Here is a 15,961-nt window from a genome sequence, read left to right as displayed (position 1 = left end):
TGCAATGACTGCATAACCTACCCCTGTCCCCATAAAGGGTATAAACTGATGACCTTAGTTATTATTCCCATGGTGATTTTAGAAAGAGTTTATGTGTGTATGTGCAAGTGTGCATACACACTGGAACAGCAAAGATAAAACATGAAACATTGTTGTTACCCTTCAAGTCTCTTTATATCCTTTAGTAATTGCATAAGAGGGCAGGAGTCACATGTGAAACTAATTACAGAAGATCACATTGAGTAGCACACCCATTAAAATGCTGTTGTGAGTTTACATTATTCGTTAAAAGATTTAATACGAGAAAAAATTCTGATTTTTATACATTATTTCCAAAAGGAGTCAACTCCATTTTAAAAATACTACTATTTGGGGGGGGGGTCTCCCTATTTCAATGAAATGACTATCTGAAAAGTACACATATTGTTTTGTTTATAAAAATCTCTGGTGTGTTTTGTTTGGCCTTTTCTAACCACTCCATTTAGCCAATTGGTTTTTGCCCAAATGTTTTATACATGCTGTATTATTTGACCATCTGTTGTCTTTGACACATTGTTTTTCTGAGTTTTATTTATTTTTAAAAAGTTGTCTCTCAGTGAGTTGCTCATTTTACTACTTATACAGATACTCATGTTGTATGCGAAATAAAGACCATTTGTTGTCTTTTAAAAGATCAGTGTATTTCTGTCTGAGAAACGTTCCTAGCTTCTATATAATATGTGTTTTCATGTACAGCTGTCAGTCCTGGGTGATGGATTGCAATGAAAATTGGTCAGTACAAAATGGCACAAGTGACCGGAGAGCTTGGTGGATGCGGCACAGAGAGGAGAGCGTGAGGTCACAAGTTGGAGAAAGCCAAGTGAGTTAACATTGCAAGATGAGAAAAGCAAGTACCTAAATTCAGAGGATGAAGCTGACATCAGAGTCAAGAGATAGTGACATCAGGGGTATAGGCTCATGGAAAGACTACTGAAGAGTTATAGCAGAGGTTTGGAGGGGGTGGTACAATTCAGACAGAAAGATCAAGGAACGGAATCTAACAGAGCAAGAATACAGAAACGTGAGAGTTTGAGAGTCTAGTAATAGGTGATGGGTCCGTAACTGTGTCTTAGAAGAATATAATTCCTCATCTCTGGAAAAAGGAAGGATGATGTCTGAGAGATGGGTAGTACTTCCTAGACTAGAGAAAGGCATACCACTGAGGTGTTTTGGGTAAATCGTCTCAACAAGGGGAAGGTTAAGTTCTCCTGGAATATTGACTTCTTTTTTTTTTTTTTTTTGAGACGGTGTCTCGCTCTGTTGCCCAGGCTGGAGTGCAGTGGCGCAATCTCGGCTCAGTGTCAGCTCCACCTCCCGGGTTCATGCCATTCTCCTGCCTCAGCCTCCCGAGTAGCTGGGACTACAGGTGCCCGCCACCACGCCTGGCTAATTTTTTGTATTTTTAGTAGAGACGGGGTTTCACCATGTTAGCCAGGATGATCTCGATCTCCTGAGCTCGTGATCCGCCCGCCTCGGCCTCCCAAAGTGCTAGGATTACAGGCGTGAGCCACCGCACCTGGCCGGAATATTGACTTCTTGACTGGCATATTCTGAGTAATAATGATATAATGCTTGTAGTTGGTAAGGCTTACTTGGAAATTATGACATAGAGTAAGTACTAAATGACAGTCTTGTTTGGTTACCAGATACCAGCTAAATTGGCCATGCTCAGGAGTCTCGGCTATCAATATTTGCCCATCTTCTAAATAGCATTATTGGGTTTTGCTTTTCAATAATCTTAAAATGCATCTCGCTGTAAATAAAGAGGAAATTATGAAATGATTTTAGACATTCAAGTTTGAGGCTAGTATTCTTATGAAAATAAGCAATCCTTTTTCCCAATACAACCCATTCCTGCTCAGCAGTCATAGCCCTTGCTGTGACAGAAAACTCCAATTTCTATGGCAAGATAAGAGTTGCTAAGCACTTGCTAAGGTCAGTAACATGATTCATGGAAGCAAAACTGGAAATTCTTGGAAAGGCTAGGTGCTGGTTTATGCAGCTGGTCTGATGACAGGCACAGAAGATAGCTCAGAAAGGCAGACTTTGGAACACTACATGTGGATCTTTCCACAAACATGAATCGTTCTTGGAAAGTTTATTCAGTTTATTGGAAATGGTAGTCTTCTTCCCTATCAGGGATGAATGCTTCCATTGACTGATGTCAAAAGACTAAATCCCACCATTAGTTTCAGAAATCTCAAAGAACAGAGCTTTAAAAGAGGTACAAGTGTTTTCTTCTTTTAAGAGATATTTGAAACTCTGGCAAGGGTCTTGAACTATAATTTGTATAAATTGGGAGGCATTCATGGAAAAAGAGGCTATTGTGCAAACTACTGGGATTCAGGGATACTGACATAAAAATGAGTAAATTTAGACTTTACTTCTTCTCCTGCTGATTGAATTTACTTGATGCCCTTAGATGAGTCATGCAATGTCTTTGTATCTCAACTTTTTCCTTTGAAAATGTGAATAAGGTTGATATACAGTACAAATAAGAGTTTGTTTACAGTCCATGGCTCTTTGGATATTTTGTATATACTTGTAACACTACCTGTATTCCAAATAAATTCCTCAATAAATCAGATTTTGGAAAAATCCGTCAAGAAGATGGCAAACCCTATCTATTTTTTGTTTGAAGCTGATTCATGACAGAAAAATGAGGTTTGATATTCATTGCCTTTTCTTCTCCCTCAAATACCAATTTTTTGGAACAAAATAGAATTGCTGCTTCTTTCAAGTTATTTTTTTCAAGAAGAATTTGAACTTGCTCATTGCATTTTATTCTAAAGAAATTGTGCTTTTAAAAGCCCTCTCCCTATATATTTTACAAGCAAATTGTTTTGACATTAAATTTGTTATCTTTTAAATTTTAAAGTAATTGACTCTGAGACCCCTCTCTCAATTTAAACTAAGAATATAAAATTTCTCAAAAATTATCCTGAATAAAATTGATAATCAAGGGTTTTATAGAACTTACCTCAGTTTACCAATAAAACTCTAATTCAGATTCTGTTGTTAATTTCAGAATGAGGAGATAGTAGAAAACAAGGCGACACTTATTGCCAAGAGAGATCTTTAAGTTACATCATTTATTGATTGGATTATTTTAATTGTGTAATGAGATTCTTGATTCTAATTACATATACCTTAAAATTATTTAATTAAATGTGAAGTTGGATTTCAAACTTGTTTGCTTAATGGAATCACCGGAGGAACTTACAATTGGTGCACATACAGGTCTTTCCTCCAGATATCCTGATTCAATTGATCTGGGTTTGGCTTTGGCATCAGGAGTTTTAAGAGCTCATCATGGGATCTTAATAGTGCAGCCACTGGTCTAGAGATGGGACATGATTGGGAATCAAAAAACATCGGCTTCAATAATAATCCTCATTAAATAGAAGGTACCTAAGGATAAGGCAGGAGGCAGAAGGCAAACACTACATCTACCATACTACCTCTAGCTAAGATGAAGCTTCAAGATGATAGATTAGGTTTTTTTATTCTTCTTATCTAGAAGATCTGACCTTGCAAAATATTGTTTTGGATTGGCAGTGATGAAATTGTCATAGCTTCTGGAGGGGTTATCTAATTCTCTAACGTGTACATTTTCTGTATTTTAGTAATAATGGATAGAAATAAGTCGTTGGCCTTTTAAAATCAGTTTTTTGGCAACAGCAGCACAATGTAATAAAAAATAAAAGCATCTTCTAAGGCTCCAGTGTAATTTCTCTTTCAAAAGCTTTGAGACCAATTTTTCTTACAAGTATAATGAAAAACCTTGCTTGGTCTTGAGTATTGAATACTTAAAAGGGTCTGAACAGAATCTGAAAAATTTCTAGAGAAAGTTGAATTGACTTTTATATAAGCATACTCACTCAGAAAATACACTAGCCAATGACATGTCTAAACATTTCATTCTCTAACAAAAATATGAACTGCTACCCTAGGAAATGAAATAGGAAAGACAGCATAAATCAGTGTTTCAATGATTACAAATATCGTCTAGGTGCTGTGTCCTGTGTGTACCTTGGTGATTGACTGTCATCTCACCTTCTAGTCTTCCTGCATATAACCAAGTAAGATGATCACTACTAGTTCCCAGGTTGGAGAAATTTGAAGTTTAGAGTGAACTGTGATGAAGGTTAGCTCTGGAGGTGAGGCTGACACCTTCTGATACAGAATTTATCTCTAAGTTCCTTTAGAGGCTCAGAAAACCTCATCAGGATAACTTTTCAATTTTTCTTTGCTGACAATTAAAAGAAAACATTTTTCTAATTATGCAATTCGGAAATGATTCCAATTGATTCCAATATCATCAAACACTTTCCATATTGAGTGGACTTGATAAAAGATTACATTAATTCATGTAATAAAATAGAAAAACTATAATTGAAATCTGAATGAGGAAAGACATACAATAATGCAAGATGGGGAAAAAATGAGTTTAAAATATGCAGGTCATGGTGTTCTACACAGTTACTAAAGTTGAGCAACAGATTTGGTTCTAGGTTTCCTGGTTTTCAAAGAAAAAAGGGCACAAGAAAAAGATTACATATTTTTATGTCATCTCTGAAAAGAAAACACACTAGTTCTCAGGGAAAAATTCACATTGTTCTCAGAAAGACAGACAAGAATAAACTCCTCAAAAATCATTATCGGAGAGAGGAGGGCTGAACTGTTCTATGCCCTCCTCAGTCAGTAAATTCCTTAAGTATTTAGAATCTGCTACTTCTGTCAACAACTTTGAGAAAGCTGAATATCAATTTATGCTGGCTCAATGGATCCAAAGTGTGCTATCAAGACTTTTCATAGAGACTTCATCATTAACCAAGTCTGAAGAGATGTGTGAGGGGCTGTGTTTATGCAAACCCACCAATTCTCAAATAGTGTCACTACTATTATTATATAACACTGTTATATCTCTCAATTGCATTCATTCCTGAAACCAAAGTGATATCCACATTAACCAACTGGATCCATGGATCCATGTTGCTTTTAATTTATACAGAAGTTATAGACTGTTCTGGGTGAAATTAAGACAGGGGTTCTTGTCCCCACCACTGTCTCAGAATCGCCTATGGAAAATGTATAAAAATCCTGGGGCTCTATGTGAGTTTCACAAAGTCAGAATATCTGAGAGGTGAAGGTCTAGCATCAATATTTTAAAAAAAGTTTTGCAGGTGATTTTGAAGCAACGTCAGAATTGAAAATAACTGCAGAAGTAGTTGCTACTGTCTGCCAAAGAAAAAGATTATGCAGTGCATTAGAAGGAGGAGAAGGAGGAAGAGAAGCTGTTCACCACCACCCTTAGAGAGTTGATTGGTACCAACTTCTGTATTTTATAACTGCCTTAGAACATAGCCAATTCTTTATAAAAATTTCCTCATGTGTTGCTTATAAATATCATGGCATTTAAAAACCATAACAGCATAGTTTCTTGTATTCCTGTAGCACATTTTATTAAAAATGACTTCATAATACATTAAAACTCTGTAATAACTGATCCAAATAGAGGTAACCTTTTGCCACCTCTGTTTTCTGCACTGATCTCATGTATCTTCACTTCCTTCCACTTCCATTAAGATAGCTTGCGTAAGAGGCCCTGGATGGGGTGGAATGGAGTTATATGGAGCCTAGTAAAGTCAAAATGACTTCCAGAACTTTCCTTGTCGTTATGTCTCATTTCTGTAGTTACTATGACCAAGAACAGATGGTCTGTGAAACCCAATAGCTGTATACGATGTTACTTCAAACAAGTACTTCTGATGGTTGGGGTGCAGACAGGTAACTCATACTTAAATACCATTTCCAGAGTTGGACGTCTGGCTTATCTCTGAAGTCAGATTTTAGTGTGTTTTCTTTATGAACTTTTTTAGTGCATCTTTTATATCCATGTCTCACATGATATGTCAGTGTGAATAATTCCAAATTGAAATGTATTTTAAATAAGAAAAAATGATGTGTAGTTTAAATTAGAAGGATAGAGCTTATTCTTGTTTTGGTTCATGAATTTGACACTGTCATTGAGTTGGACTGGCTTTGAGTCTTGTGGTTTGTGGTTACAATCCCCCTCGAAATCCCCAATTTTAAGGGCCTAAAATCCATCTTTTTTATCCTCTCTCTTTGCTTAGAGACCACATCATAATAAACAGGTGCCAGAGATGCTTTCCACTCTCTCTTTTTTTTCCCTCGGTATACTAACTTGTACCTCTCTCTTCTTTTTTCCCGCCTAAAATCCAGTTTATTTTTTGTGTTATGAACCGATCTAGTCAGTGTAATCAGGTTTTTCTGCATGTGTAATAATTTTATCAAAATAAGTTTTCCCACAAGACTCTTCTCCATCTACTCTGAAAATCTGGGTCTGACAACCTACCCAAAGAAGGCTCTCGAAAATCACCTCTTAAAATTTGGAAGAAAATGTGGCCAAGTCTTTCCTGTAACATTTACTGCACTACAAATGACTAAATAATAATTTATGTTTTAAAAGGTGACCAATACAACAGTTGAGATCAGAAAATTAATGTTTTAGTGCTCTTTGCTCCAGTTTTAGCCAGCATGCTACAGTCCACTTTTTGTTTATTCTGGGTGTTGGGGGAGTGCACAAAGTGGGGCATTGTCATCCTCCTGTGGAATTTTATTTTCCTCAAAGTTTTGGTTCCTATCAGTGAGTACTATTGCTGTTATGTAAATTAAATGAGACATCATCTGTCTGTGAGCCAGTAATGCCTTTCATCTTTTGTTCTTTTTCTACTCTGTCTCCTTTCAGTGCTTTCAAAAATGCACTCTTCTTACCACTGTGTCAGTTTGGTTAGACAAGGCGGCTGATTAAGTTTGTCAACAGGCAAAGAGGAGTTTGAGTGATGACCCTCTTTCACTGAATTTGTTGATGGACTAAAATTCTTGGCAGTTGATTTAAAAGCATTAAAGTTGCCAATACCATATGTAGACTCTTGAGGAAAAGAAGTTCCAACTTTATTCTCTTTAGTTGGGCTTTTCCATTGCATAGGTTTTGTAGGTAGAGCAGCAGATTTAGAGACTAAATCTTTGTAAACACTTGAATGATTTCCGTTCTTACCTGGTTGTTACTGAAGATATCCTACTACTGGGAATCCAGCTGGCTGTGAGTCCATTATTTTGTATTACATAGCTTAATGACCAGAGCTCAACACATTGGCCCTCAGTACCTTGATTAATACCTTGGAACTCTAGATTTAGGATTCAGAGGTATTCCCACACACCTGCAGCTAAAGATCTGTTCTGATTTGGTTCTCCCTCATGTTCAAGATTTAAAGATAGAAAATCCTCACCCTCAAATGGCTTGCAATCACTCTTGTCTTCTTTCCGCCTCGTTTCATTGTCAGGGATGTTGTTTTGATGTAGACCTGTCTTTTCCCAGAATGGAAAATACTGCTATAAGAACAGGAACTTCTACCATGGTATCCGTCTCGATGATTTATGCGTTCAGTACCATTTCTTCCATGTGTATGCCATCCATTTTTTTCTTTGCATACAAAGTTACCACCATTAAGACATCCAACACCAGAATCAACGTCATCTGAAGACTTGTGTTGTTGATAATTTACATCATAACAATCTTATGTCCATGAAAAGTTTTCAGAATGCTTCTCAAAATTCAATAACAACTTTGTTGATGACGGTGGAATAGGAAAATCAAGGCAGGATGGAGCAAAGTCACACTGTGCCATTTACATCTAGTCTCTCCAACTCAGTGAAACAAGGCTTCAACACCTCACGGCAAGTCCAAATTCCAACAGGACTGCACAGGAAGGTATTGGTTTTTTCTCTGTAATATTTATGTGTTCAAGTTAAAATTTTTTTTCTTCTGAAATAATATCCAAGTTCTTCAGAGATACTTAACCTATGGTTATTTGACATAAGGTCACTTTAAATTACCTACCCATACTTCTGTTTTAAAGTTTTTTTAAAAAATATAATTTTACATGTAATCTATATATAATTTTTTAAAAAGAAAGAAAACCAATAATCTTGTGTTGGGCTGTACTGAACATTATTTCTTTGTAAATGAATGTTGTAGAAATGAGGACTTTGGTTGATTCCACATTTACTTTCTTTCTATATGTCATATATATAAAATGCATGTGTGTGTGTGTGTGTGTGTGTGTGTGTGTGTTTTCTTTAGAGACAGATTCTTGCTAGTTGCCCAGGCTGGTCTCAAACTCCTGGCTTCAAGTGATGCTCCTGCCTCAACCTCCCAAAATGCTGAAATTATAGGCATGTGCCACCATACCTGTACCTCTTTTAAAGTTTTTATATGGCTATCCCCAGAATTAGCCAAGTTTCTTAGATTTAAGATCAAAGTCTTCTTTATTATTCTATGCACTTGTCACTATTGTACTTATCTACTCCACATGAAATATCTAATTTATGAGGCAAATAGCAAAAACAAAAAGAAAATTTCATATCTGAAGAGCATTCTTAAACATCAGCATAAACAGAGACACACATAGCTATCTCAATACTACCATGCTGCTGGGAAGGTGCAACATCTTAAACCTCCACATACATAAAATAGAAAAATTCTTTCAATGTCTTCATTTAGAAAAGCTGTCCCATTGTGACATGAAAAGGACTGAGGTCAACTTCCTAAAACTTTTAATAAAAGTAAAAATAAACTGCCATGAAACTTTAGCAATATCTAAACAGTCATTTGAAAATTCTAAAAATCAGAGCGCCTCTCCTCCTCCAAAGGAACGCAGCTCCTCACCAGCAACAGAACAAAGCTGGACTGAGAATGCGTTTGATGAGTTGAGAGAAGAAGGCTTCAGACGACCAAACTTCTCTGAGCTAAAAGAGGAAGTTTGAACCCATCACAAAGAAGTTAAAAACCTTGAAAAAAGATTAGATGAATGGCTAACTAGAATAACCAATGTAGAGAAGTCCTTAAATGACCTGATGGAGCTGAAAACCATGGCACGAGAATTACGTGACGAATGCACAAGCTTCAGTAGCTGATTCGATCAACTAGAAGAAAGGGTATCAGTGATGGAAGATCAAATGAATGAAATGAAGCGAGAAGAGAAGTTTAGAGAAAAAAGAATAAAAAGAAATGAACAAAGCCTCCAAGAAATATGGGACTATGTGAAAAGACCAAATCTACGTCTGATTGGTGTACCTGAGAGTGACAAGGAGAATGGAACCAAGTTGGAAAACACTCTGCAGGATATTATCTAGGAGAACTTCCACAACCTAGCAAGGCAGGCCAACATTCAAATTCAGGAAATACAGAGAATGCCACAAAGATACTCCTCGAGAAGAGCAACTCCAAGACACATAATTGTCAGATTCACCAAAGTTGAAATGAAGGAAAAAATGTTAAGGGCAGCCAGAGAGAAAGGGCAGGTTACCCACAAAGGGAAGCCCATCAGACTAACAGCTGATCTCTCGGCAGAAACTCTACAAGCCAGAAGAGAGTGGGGGGCCAATATTCAAATATTCAACATTCTTTTTTTTTTTTTTTTTTTTTTTTTTTTGAGATGGAGTCTCGCTCTTTCGCCCAGGCCGGACTGCAGTGGCGCTATCTTGGCTCACTGCGAGCTCTGCCTCCCGGGTTCACGCCATTCTCCTGCCTCAACCTCCTGAGTAGCTGGGATTACAGGCACCCGCCACCGTGCCCGGCTAATTTTTTGTATTTTTAGTAGAGACGGGGTTTCACCATGTTAGCCAAGATGGTCTCGATCTCCTGATCTCGTGATCCACCCGCCTCAGCCTCCCAAAGTGCTGGGATTACAGGCGTGAGCCACCGCACCCGGCCCAATATTCAACATTCTTAAAGAAAAGAATTTTCAACCCAGAATTTCATATCCAGCCAAACTAAGCTTCATAAGTGAAGGAGAAATAAAATCCTTTACAGACAAGCAAATGCTGAGAGATTTTGTCACCACCAGGCCTGCCCTAAAAGAGCTCCTGAAGGAAGCACTCAACATGGAAAGGAACAACCGGTAGCAGCCACTGCAAAAACATGCCAAATTGTAAAGACTATCAATGCTAGGAAGAAACTGCATCAACTAACAAGCAAAATAACCAGCTAACATCATAATGACAGGATCAAATTCACACATAACAATATTAACTTTAAATGTAAATGGGCTAAATGCTCCAATTAAAAGACACAGACTGGCAAATTGGATAAAGAGTCAAGACCCATCAGTGTGCTGTATTCAAAAAACCCATCTCACGTGCAGAGACACATATAAGCTCAAAATAAAGGGATGGAGGAAGATCTACCAAGCAAATGGAAAACAAAAAAAGGCAGGGGTTGCAATCCTAGTCTCTGATAAAACAAACTTTAAACCAACAAAGATCAAAAGAGACAAAGAAGGCCATTACATAATGGTAAAGGGATCAATTCAACAAGAAGAGCTAACTATCCTAAAGATATATACACCCAATACAGGAGCACCCAGATTCATAAAGCAAGTCCTTAGAGACCTACAAAGAGACTTAGACTCCCACACAATAATAATGGGAGGCTTTAACACCCCACTGTCAACATTAGACAGATCAACAAGACAGAAACAGAAAGTTAACAAGGATATCCAGGAATTGAACTCAGCTCTGCACCAAGCAGACCTAATAGACACCTACAGAACTCTCCACCCCAAATCAACAGAATATACATTCTTCTCAGCACCACATTGCACTTATTCCAAAATTGACCACATAGTTGGAAGTAAAGCACTCCTTAGCAAATGTAAAAGAACAGAAATTATAACAAACTGTCTCTCAGACCACAGTGCACTCAAACTAGAAATCAGGATTAAGAAACTCACTCAAAACCACTCAACTACATGGAAACTGAACAACCTGCTCCTGAATGACTACTGGGTACATAACAAAACGAAGGCAGAAATAAAGATGTTCTTTGAAACCAATGAGAACAAAGACACAACATACCAGAATCTCTGGGACACATTCAAAGCACTGTGTAGAGGGAAATTTATAGCACTAAATGCCCACAAGAGAAAGCAGGAAAGATCTAAAATTGACACCCTAACATCACAATTAAAAGAACTAGAGAAGCAAGAGTAAACACATTCAAAAGCTAGCAGAAGGCAAGAAATAATTAAGATCAGAGCAGATCTGAAGGAGATAGAGACACAAAAAACCCTTCAAAAAATCAATGAATCCAGGAGCTGGTTTTTTGAAAAGATCAACAAAATTGATAGACCGCTAGCAAGACTAATAAAGAAGAAAAGACAGAAGAATCAAATAGACGCAATAAAAAATGATAAAGGGGATATCACCACCGATACCACAGAAATACAAACTACCATCAGAGAATACTATAAACACCTTTATGCAAATAAACCAGAAAATCTAGAAGAAATGGATAAATTCCTCAACATATACACCCTCCCAAGACCAAACCACGAAGAAGTTGAATCTCTGAATAGACCAATAACAGGCTCTGAAATTGAGGCAATAATAGCTTACTAACCAAAAAAAGTCCAGGACCAGACGGATTCACAGCCGAATTCTACCAGAGGTACAAGGAGGAGCTGGTACCATTCCTTCTGAAACTATTCCAATCAATAGAAAAAGAGAGAATCCTCCCTAACTCACGTTATGAGGCCAGCATCATCCTGATACCAAAGCCTGGTAGAGACTCAACAAAAAAAGAGAATTTTAGACCAATATCCCTGATGAACATCGATGCAAAAATCCTCAATAAAATACTGGGAAACCGAATCCAGCAGCACATCAAAAAGCTTATCCACCATGATTAAGTGGGCTTGATCCCTGGGATGCAAGGCTGGTTCAACATATGCAAATCAATAAACGTAATCCAGCATATAAACAGAACCAAAGACAAAAACCACATGATTATCTCAATAGATGCAGAAAAGGTCTTTGACAAAATTCAACAGCCCTTCATGCTAAAAATTCTCAATAAATTAGGTATTGATGGGATGTGTCTCAAAATATTAAGAGGTATCTATGAGAAACCCACAGCCAATATCATACTGAATGGGCAAAAACTGGAAGCATTCCCTTTGAAAACCGGCACAAGATAGGGATGCCCTCTCTCACCACTCGATTCCCTCTGTCACCACTCGATTCCCTCTGTCACCACTCCTATTCAACATAGTGTTGGAAGTTCTGGCCAGGGCAATCAGGCAGGAGAAAGAAATAAAGGGTATTCAAATAGGAAAAGAGGAAGTCAAATTGTCCCTGTTTGCAGATGACATGATTGTATATCTAGAAAACTCCATCGTCTCAGCCCAAAATATGCTTAAGCTGACAAGCAACTTCAGCAAAGTCTCAGGATACAAAATCAATGTGCAAAAATCACAAGCATTCTTATACACCAATAACAGACAAACAGAGAGCCAAATCATGAGTGAACTCCCATTCACAATTGCTTTAAAGATAATAAAATACCTAGGAATACAACTTACAAGAGATGTGAAGGACCTCTTCAAGGAGAACTACAAACCACTGCTCAATGAAATAAAAGAGGGTACAAACAAATGGAAGAACATTCCATGCTCATGGGTAGGAAGAATCAATATCGTGAAAATGGCCATACTGCCCAAGGTAATTTATAGATTCAATGCCATCCCCATCAAGCTACCAATGACTTTCTTCACAGAATTGGAAAAAACTACTTTAAAGTTCATATGGAACCATAAAAGAGCCTGCATTGCCAAGTGAATCCTAAGCCAAAAGAACAAAGCTGGAGGCATCATGCTACCTGACTTCAAACTATACTACAAGGCTACAGTAACCAAAACAGCATGGTACTGGTTCCAAAACAGAGATATAGACCAATGGAACAGAACAGAGTCCTCAGAAATAATACCACACATCTACAACCATCTGATCTTTGACAAACCTGACAAAAACAAGAAATGGGGAAAGGATTCCCTGTTTAACAAATGGTGCTGGCAAAACTGGCTAGCCATATGTAGAAAGCTGAAACTGGATCCCTTCTTTACACCTTATACAAAAATTAATTCAAGATGGATTAAAGACTTACATGTTAGACCTAAAACCATAAAAACCCTAGAAGAAAACCTAGGCAATACCATTCAGGACATAGGCATGGGCAAGGACTTCATGTCTAAAACACCAAAAGCAATGGCAACAAAAGCCAAAATTGACAAATGGGATCTAATTAAACTAAAGAGCTTCTGCACAGCAAAAGAAACTACCATCAGAGTGAACAGGCAACCTACAGAATGGGAGAAAATTTTTGCAATCTACTCATCTGACAAAGGGCTAATATCCAGAATCTACAAAGAACTTAAACACATTTGCGAGAAAAAAACAACTCCATCAACAAGTGGGCGAAGGATGAACAGACACTTCTCAAAAGAAGACATTTATGCAGCCAACAGACACATGAAAAAATGCTCATCATCACTGGCTATCAGAGAAATGCAAATCAAAACCACAATGAGATACCATCTTACACCAGTTAGAATGGCAGTCATTAAAAAGTCAGCAAACAACAGGTGCTGGAGAGGATGTGGAGAAATAGGAACACTTTTACACTGTTGGTGGGACTGTAAACTAGTTCAACCATTGTGGAAGACAGTGTGGCGATTCCTCAGGGATCTAGAACTAGAAATACCATTTGACCCAGCCATCCCATTACTTGGTATATACCCAAAGGATTGTAAGCCATGCTGCTATAAAGACAGATGCACACGTATGTTTATTGCGGCACTATTCACAATAGCAAAGACTTGGAATCAACCCAAATGTCCGTCAATGATAGACTGGATTAAGAAAATGTGGCACATATATACCATGGAATACTATGCAGCTATAAAAAATGATAAGTTCATGTTCTTTGTAGGGACATGGATGAAGCTGGAAACCATCATTCTCAGCAAACTATTGCAAGGACAAAAAGCAAACACCACATGTTCTCACTCATAGGTGGGAAATGAACAATGAGAACACTTGGACACAGGAAGGGGAACATCACACACACGGGCCTGTTGTGGGGTAGGGGGAGGGGGGAGGGATAGCATTAGGAGATATACCTAATGTAAATGATGAGTTAATGGGTGCAGCACACCAACATGGCACATGTAATACATATGTAACAAACCTACACGTTGTGCACATGTACCCTAGAACTTAAAGTATAATAAAAAAAAATTAAAAAAAAAAAAAGAAACTGCTGAAAGTACTCATTACACAAATCAAACGTAACTTACAGTTTTGGCTGAAGAATACCAACAATAGGAGAGTGGTTGGAGTAGGTAGGAAAATACCACCAGCTGAAATACTTTAACCAGTTATGTCATTTGTTTGAACCAAAGTACGGAAGAAATGCCTGTGTCTCTTTTTAAGTACCTTGTTGAATTGTTCACTACTATCAATTCACTTCAGAGACAATTCTTGCCAATTTTAATAAACTTCTGGGGCAAAGTTATAAAAAATTGTAATTCCAAAATGGACACCTGAAATATCTAGGAAATTTTACACAAAACCTAGAAGATGATCTTCATATCTTCAGTCACCCACTGGGTTGGGCAGCAGGAGAAACTTCTGACTAAGCAACTGCTCATGCCCTAGGGGGGAAATAAAAGAGCTCTGATTCTCTTTTCTGAATTTGTTTTGTTCAATCTCAGGTTCTCTCTGTTGATCTCTTATTTTGGGGCTACAAGAACGAGTATCCCTGCTCTACCTGTTAAACATTTTGACTGGCATTTTTACCAGGGCGCTGGGTAATTGCTATACTTGGGAAGGAGTTCAGAGAGTAGTTTTTGACTCTTTCTATGCCTGTGCTTTTTATGGTATATAAAATTTATTCTGTTTGGAGTTGAAAATTTTGACTACAACGTATGCAAATAAATTAGGAAAGGTATTTCAATTCGTATGATAGGCATGAACAAATGAACTTCCTCTGACACTAGACATTTTCAACACTATTATAGTCTGCATTTAAAGAGGTACAAATAACAGTATCGCATCCATTAATATTTACATATTAGGCACTCATTTGTACATGGCACTGAGCTAGGAGCTGTGAAGCATTAGCAATTGTGTATCTCAAGGTCCTCACTCTCAAGGAATTGAAACTTTGATTGATTAGAGAGACTTAAAAATTTCACAAACATTGGAGAATTCACTACATTTTAACTTGGAGCTTACTTTCCCACTTTCTTCCTTGTTATGCCTGATCTGCAGAATGCTACTACAGAATATTGCAAAACCATATGACCGCCTCTGTTACACATCTATAAATGCCTTCTTCATCTGGCATTTCAGCGGTACTCTTACTTAATTCTAATCAATTTCTTTTCCCAGTTCTTATAACAACCATTTCACATCTTTATCACTTTTCTTGGGTCCTCTTCTTTGCTTTAATTCTTTGTGATTTTATTGCCATTTATTTCCTGGCTTAGGTTTATCAATGCATCATCTTATCCTGTATTAAAGGAACATACTTTTTCTGAATTCTAATTATCAGCTGATAGTTTCATCATTTACTCAGTTTGATCATTTACTCGTCATTTCATCGTTTACTCAGACAATCAGGCAGATAATCTTGGTACCATCTTTGACCTCCACTTTTCCTGTTCTCCATGTCTGATTAGTATAAGCGATGCTGTCCATTTAGGATCTGAGGGTAAAAAAATTTACATGGGACCAGACAAAAAAGAAGTATTGGAATAATACTTAGCTGTGTTGACAAAATTTGTTCTGGAAACCGATGTATGAATGTTCTTGCCTTTGTTTCTTTTTTTTGAGTATTTTTAGCTGTGAATAACTGTTACATGCATGTTCTTTGCTTACAGTCATCTCCTGAGGTAGGAGTTGTTTATTTCTATCCCGATGACCTGAGGTTCTCTCCATGTCTGGACTTGGTTATAATTAACTTGATTCATATGAGTCATATTAGTTTTTTAATTGG

General features: G+C 37.4%; 1 pseudogene; it reads right to left on the bottom strand.

Moving 5' to 3' along the window:
- Positions 1-6,621: 6,621 nt before the first annotated feature.
- LOC100460389 (vasculin-like) lies at positions 6,622-15,370 on the bottom strand (annotated as a pseudogene).
- Positions 15,371-15,961: the final 591 nt, after the last annotated feature.

Source organism: Pongo abelii, chromosome 3 (assembly GCF_028885655.2).
Source record: "Pongo abelii isolate AG06213 chromosome 3, NHGRI_mPonAbe1-v2.0_pri, whole genome shotgun sequence".
Lineage (NCBI taxonomy): Eukaryota > Metazoa > Chordata > Mammalia > Primates > Hominidae > Pongo > Pongo abelii.
The sequence above is the reverse complement of the archived record's forward strand: the minus strand, read 5'-3'. Positions and strand labels throughout refer to the sequence as shown.